This window comes from Oncorhynchus mykiss, chromosome 12 (genome assembly GCF_057628025.1).
Source record: "Oncorhynchus mykiss isolate SJ-2025 chromosome 12, ASM5762802v1, whole genome shotgun sequence".
Classification (NCBI taxonomy): Eukaryota; Metazoa; Chordata; class Actinopteri; order Salmoniformes; family Salmonidae; genus Oncorhynchus; species Oncorhynchus mykiss.
In genome coordinates this window covers 62,604,473-62,610,978 of record NC_143033.1, presented here as the reverse complement: position 1 = coordinate 62,610,978, position 6,506 = coordinate 62,604,473, and the positions used below count along the sequence as shown (strand labels likewise).

Below are 6,506 nucleotides of genomic sequence, written 5' to 3'. Positions count from 1 at the left end.
GCTAGCAACTATCAGCAATAACACTGATCACATTTAAAAAACACTTTTACAGTGTTAGTTTCACCAGCTGTTGTACAAATATGACACAAAACTGAATTTTGACTGCACTGGGCCTTTAAAAAAATGATTCTATATAGTACCAGAAAATGGTTCTTTGGCTTGTAACGATAGCAAAACCCTTTTTGGTGCTATATAGAACCGATTTTTAAAGGTTCTATAAACAACCATGTTCAAAAGGTTCTGTATAGAACTTTTACGGTGCTGTGAAAAGCCTTTCTTAAAAGTAGACTCCGCTAAATGACTTTACCACGAGCAACACTAAACATTTTAACATGGTGATATTTGCAACACTTCGCTCTCACACAGTCACACACTTTCTGTGCATGTGCACCAAAACAGCGGAGGAGTTGAGCCTCGCACTTCAATGCTCTTACTTGTTGCAGAAATTGACCCACGATACCATTTTCTTTCTGCATCTACATCATATTCCTGAGTCTACCTTTAACGCTAAAGCAGTCATTCTGGCTGCTCATGAATTGTATTTATTTATTACTCTGCAATTTTTCAAGTCATGCCACCCTCCGTCCTTGACTTTTTATAAATAAGTCTGTATAACACACTGTCTGTGTTAGAATCTTAATATCACAAACAGAACTGGAGTTTTAGGAGGGAATGGTTTCCCCCCGTTGCATCTCCTCCCGACAGTAGGGCCTGCTCCGCTCCTTCTTCCGACAGTAGAAAGTGCAGTGCCCAACAGATAATCACTCCGATAATTTCCTTGAAACTGAACCTAAACTAATTTCACACATATTACAACAGATTAAAAAAGATTAAGTAAAGTATAATGGGGATAAAGGGGTAGATTGGGTGAGTTGATAAGCGAGGGAAAACAGTGATGCATAATTATGTAATCACCACTTATGAATGAAGAACAGGGTGGGCTATGCCATTGTATTGATCCATTCTAATTCTAATATTAAAGATGCAATATGCAGAAATCGCTCTGCCATTTTCTGTTCGCTGAAATTCGAACAGTTGACAAAACAAGCAAGTATAGTGTAGTAGAGAATCATTATACCATGTACAGTGCCTTGCGAAAGTATTCGGCCCCCTTGAACTTTGCGACCTTTTGCCACATTTCAGGCTTCAAACATAAAGATATAAAACTGTATTTTTTTGTGAAGAATCAACAACAAGTGGGACACAATCATGAAGTGGAACGACATTTATTGGATATTTCAAACTTTTTTAACAAATCAAAAACTGAAAAATTGGGCGTGCAAAATTATTCAGCCCCCTTATTAAGTTAATACTTTGTAGCGCCACCTTTTGCTGCGATTACAGCTGTAAGTCGCTTGGGGTATGTCTCTATCAGTTTTGCACATCGAGAGACTGACATTTTTTCCCATTTCTCCTTGCAACAACAGCTCGAGCTCAGTGAGGTTGGATGGAGAGCATTTGTGAACAGCAGTTTTCAGTTCTTTCCACAGATTCTCGATTGGATTCAGGTCTGGACTTTGACTTGGCCATTCTAACACCTGGATATGTTTATTTTTGAACCATTCCATTGTAGATTTTGCTTTATGTTTTGAATCATTGTCTTGTTGGAAGACAAATCTCCGTCCCAGTCTCAGGTCTTTTGCAGACTCCATCAGGTTTTCTTCCAGAATGGTCCTGTATTTGGCTCCATCCATCTTCCCATCAATTTTAACCATCTTCCCTGTCCCTGCTGAAGAAAAGCAGGCCCAAACCATGATGCTGCCACCACCATGTTTGACAGTGGGGATGGTGTGTTGCTTTTACGCCAAACATAACGTTTTGCATTGTTGCCAAAAAGTTTAGTTTTTTTGTTTCATCTGACCAGAGCACCTTCTTCCACATTTGGTGTGTCTCCCAGGTGGCTTGTGGCAAACTTTTACCAACATTTTTTATGGATATCTTTAAGAAATGGCTTTCTTCTTGCCACTCTTCCATAAAGGCCAGATTTGTGCAATATACGACTGATTGTTGTCCTATGGACAGAGTCTCCCACCTCAGCTGTAGATCTCTGCAGTTCATCCAGAGTGATCATGGGCCTCTTGGCTGCATCTCTGATCAGTCTTCTCCTTGTATGAGCTGAAAGTTTAGAAGGACGGCCAGGTCTTGGTAGATTTGCAGTGGTCTGATACTCCTTCCATTTCAATATTATCGCTTGCACAGTGCTCCTTGGGATGTTTAAAGCTTGGGAAATCTTTTTGTATCCAAATCTGGCTTTAAACTTCTTCACAACAGTATCTCGGACCTGCCTGGTGTGTTCCTTGTTCTTCATGATGCTCTCTGCGCTTTTAACGGACCTCTGAGACTATCACAGTGCAGGTGCATTTATACGGAGACTTGATTTCAAACAGGTGGATTGTATTTATCATCATTAGTCATTTAGGTCAACATTGGATCATTCTGAGATCCTCACTGAACTTCTGGAGAGAGTTTGCTGCACTGAAAGTAAAGGGGCTGAATAATTTTGCACGCCCAATTTTTCAGTTTTTGATTTGTTAAAAAAGTTTGAAATATCCAATAAATGTCGTTCCACTTCATGATTGTGTCCCACTTGTTGTTGATTCTTCACAAAAAAATACAGTTTTATATCTTTATGTTTGAAGCCTGAAATGTGGCAAAAGGTCGCAAAGTTCAAGGGGGCCGAATACTTTTGCAAGGCACTGTACATTTTGTATTGTAGCTATGTAGTGGTGTAATTTTATGATGTACTGTTTTATCTTTTCTTTTACATGTAATGTAAGTGCCTACTATGCTTGGACCCCAGGAAGAGAAGCTGCTGCCTTGCCAACAGCTAATGGGGATCCCTAGTAAATACAAATAGCGTACGCCCGCTGGTCCCGGCCATAGGTCTAGACCTCCCACAGCAGCCAGTGTCCCGTCAGATCCATAGAGGAGGAAAGGAGCTAAACTTGACAACGTAGTTGGAGTCAGCACCGCTGCCGCAGACACAGGCAGTCCCAGCGCTGAAGGCGCAGGTAGATCAGGCACCAGTGCAGCGAAGCTATTCCTTATGTCAATCTGCTCCGAACCTATCGCAGTTACTCCCGTCCGCTTAGCAGCATGCCGCTGCCTTCGTTTTCCACTACTTGTGAAATGGGACCAGCGCTGATTGGAACATTCTTATTGCTGTTCTCAGTCTACTTCACCTCAGGATGGATGAGGAGAAGCAGATGGAAATAATTTCATAGGCAGGCAAGTTCCAGATAGCACAAGCCATTTGGATAGCGACAGATCACAAGGCGGGGAAACATCCATCTTGCCCAAGCAGCGTCCAGCCATAGGAGTTCCAATTAGAGTTTTCCCATAAGTTTGCATAGAATTGAGATTTGTTTGCTAAGTATAGCCACCCCATTCCTGTAATCCTCCACCAGCAAACAATTGCTGCATTGGAGCTCTGGATTGTCAATATTGTACCGGACAAGAACATAACAAACTCAGCTTCCACAGCGCTGGAAATGTTCATTAGCTATTCCAGGTGGCGTGACCTCCATTGCAAGCTGGCTAGTTGGAAGCAGGTATTGACACAGGTATCCAAGTTCTTGAGTGTCCCCTGACATTAGCCCAGTCAACTTTCTCTCAAGTCATTGGGCCAAAGAGGGAGGAATAGGATAAGCGACTGGAGTAGTTACCCTCCTTTCTCCTCCTCCCACGCCAAACTGAATGAAGAGGCTCTTTTGGACTCTGAAAAGCAGGAGACACACTCATGTAGCCTAGGCATTGATTTAATACACTGGTACGCCACTTTGTTGTGGTGTTTTTGACGGATACTTATGTGTCGGGAATGCCACAATGGCGACTATGAACAGCATTCAGCAGCAGCAGGATTACTTCAGAATTGCGCATCTAGCGCAATATTTGCAAATAATAGATACTAATGATATACTTACTCATGATATACAGTACTTCTGCCAGGTTAGCCTACTTTGCGGTTAGCATTTTATTGAACGTTTAGGGGAAGGTTTTTCTGTCAACCCACAACTGTTATCAGACAGTTATCACAACTGGCTACACATGGAGTGAGACAAACACATGTACCACACAGACAGATGACAATATTGCTGGAAATGAATGGGCAGATATTGTTAGGTTTGGCTTTTTAAGCCAATAGTGGCTAAACAGGGGTGGGATAATGTCAATGTTGTATTGCGGTGTCTGATACTTGTGAGATTTGTTTGACAGTTAGTGGTGGAATTGCATTCACTATCAGAATTGTTTGGTGAGCTACTCATAGATGGGCTGCGAGCTACTGGTAGCTCACGATCGACCTGTTAATTATTCTATCCTTTTGTAAACTAATGGAGGTGTGGATGTTTCTGTCCGAGAGTCTCTCCTCTCGCACTAGTTCTGCATCAAGCAAAAAATATCGCCTGGCCGGTGGTCCCGATGTAATGATGGGAGGTGAGTCGGAAGAAGGAGCAACATTTTAATAAAACAACAAAACCAAGAACACGACACTAACATAAGGCAAACTGCCGATACACAAGAACAATCCCAACTGGTGAGTGAACATGGGAGACTGACATATAAAGAGGAGGAGATGATGAAGGTAATGGAGTCCAAGTGTGAATCCTAATGATGAACAGGTGCGCATAATGATGAGTGCCAGGTGTGCGTAATGATGAATCCCAGGACCGGTGGTTAGTACTCTGGCAATGTCGTACACCGGAGGGGAGGAGCAGCAGCAGCCGTGACACCCGAAGTTGAGAGAACATGGGTTAATAAAATGGTGCAATTTTGATTTTGGAAAATAGGATACTTATTATGCCTTACATAAAAAAATCTGATTTTCATATGTGCATTTTTGTGGAACAGTTTAATTTCAATTATCTTTTTTTGTTTCTCTGGGACTGGGAATACAGATATGCATCTATTGGTCACAAATACCCAGTGGTGAAAAATTTCCCAATTTATAATACTTGGAGTAAAAGTAAAGATACCGTTTTAATAGAAAATACTACTTGAGCAAGACTTATTAAAGTATTTGGTTTAAAATATATTTGAATATCAAAATAAAGTATATAAATAATTAAGCAAACCAGATGGCACAATGTTTTTATTTTATTTACGTACAGCCAAGGGCACACTCCAACACTGACGTCATTTACAAACAAAGCATTTGTTTAGTTAGTCTGCCAGATCAGAGGCAGTAGAGATGACCAGGGATGTTCTCTTTATAAGTATGTGAATTGGACCATTTTCCTGTCATGAGTACTTTTGGGTGTCAGGGAATATGTATGGAGTAAAAAGTACGTTATTTTCTTCAGGAATGCAGTGAAGTAATAGTAAAAGTTGTTAAATAGTAAAGTACAGATACGACAAAGTAATTTTACTGAAGTACTTTACAGGAAACCAGTCTGTATCTGGTGTGACCACCATCTGCCTCATGCAGTGCAACACATCTCCTTCGTATAGAGTTGATCAGGTTGTTGATTGTGGTCAGTGGAATGTTGTCCCACTCCTCTTTAATGCTGTGCGAAGTTGCTGGATATTGGCGGGAACTGGAACACGCTATCGTACACGTCGATCCAGAACATCCCAAACATGCTGAATAAGCATGCCATGGAAGAACTGGGACATTTTGTACAGATCCTGTGTGCAGTATCATGCTGAAATGTGATGGCGGCAGATGAATGGCAAAACATTGGGCCTCAGGATCTCGTCACGGTATCTTTGTGCATTCAAATTGCCATTCATAATTCATAAAAAATTTAATTGTGTTCATTGTCCGTCGCATATGCCTGCCCAAACCATAACCCCACTGCCACCATGGGGCACTCTGTCCGGTACAGTTGAAACTTGGATTCATCCGTGAAGAGCACATTTCTCCAGCATGCCAATGGCCATCAAAGGTGAGCATTTGCCCACTGAAGTTGGTTACGACTCTGAACTGCAGTCAGGTCAAGACCCTGGTGAGGACGACGAGCACGCAGATGAGCATCCCTGAGACAGTTTGTGCAGAAGTTCTTTGGATGTGCTAACCCAGTTTCATCAGCTGTCCGAGTGGCTGGTCTCAGACAATCCCACAGGTGAAGAAGACAGATTTGGACGTCTTGGGCTGGTGTGGTTACACGTGAGGCCGGTATGACGTAATGCCAAATTCTCTAAAATGATGGAGGCGGCTTATTGTAAAGAAATTAACATTTAAATTATCTGCCGACAGCTCTGGGTGACATTCCTGCAGTCAGCATGCCAATTGCACACTCCCTCAAAACTTAAGACATCTGTGGCATTGTATTGTGACAAAACTGCACATTTCAGTGGCCTTTTATTGTCCCCAGCACAAGGTGGACCTGTGTAATTATCCTGCTGTTTAATCAGCTTCTTAATATGCTACACCTGTCAAATGGATGGATTATCTTGGCAAAGGAGAAATGCTCACTAACAGGGATGTCAACAAATTTGTGCGTAACATTTTTGATTTTTTTTTTGGTGTGTATGGAACATTTCTGGGATTTTTTATTTCAGCTCAT

At 41.7% G+C, this 6,506-nt stretch overlaps 2 protein-coding genes across 4 annotated transcripts in view; one reads left to right on the top strand and one right to left on the bottom strand.

Moving 5' to 3' along the window:
• Positions 1-6,506, top strand: part of asphd1 (aspartate beta-hydroxylase domain containing 1) — a 65,286-nt gene that overhangs the window by 21,377 nt on the left and 37,403 nt on the right. The gene's annotated exons all lie outside the window — the stretch shown is intronic.
• Positions 1-6,506, bottom strand: part of sez6l2 (seizure related 6 homolog (mouse)-like 2) — a 109,306-nt gene that overhangs the window by 87,196 nt on the left and 15,604 nt on the right. The gene's annotated exons all lie outside the window — the stretch shown is intronic.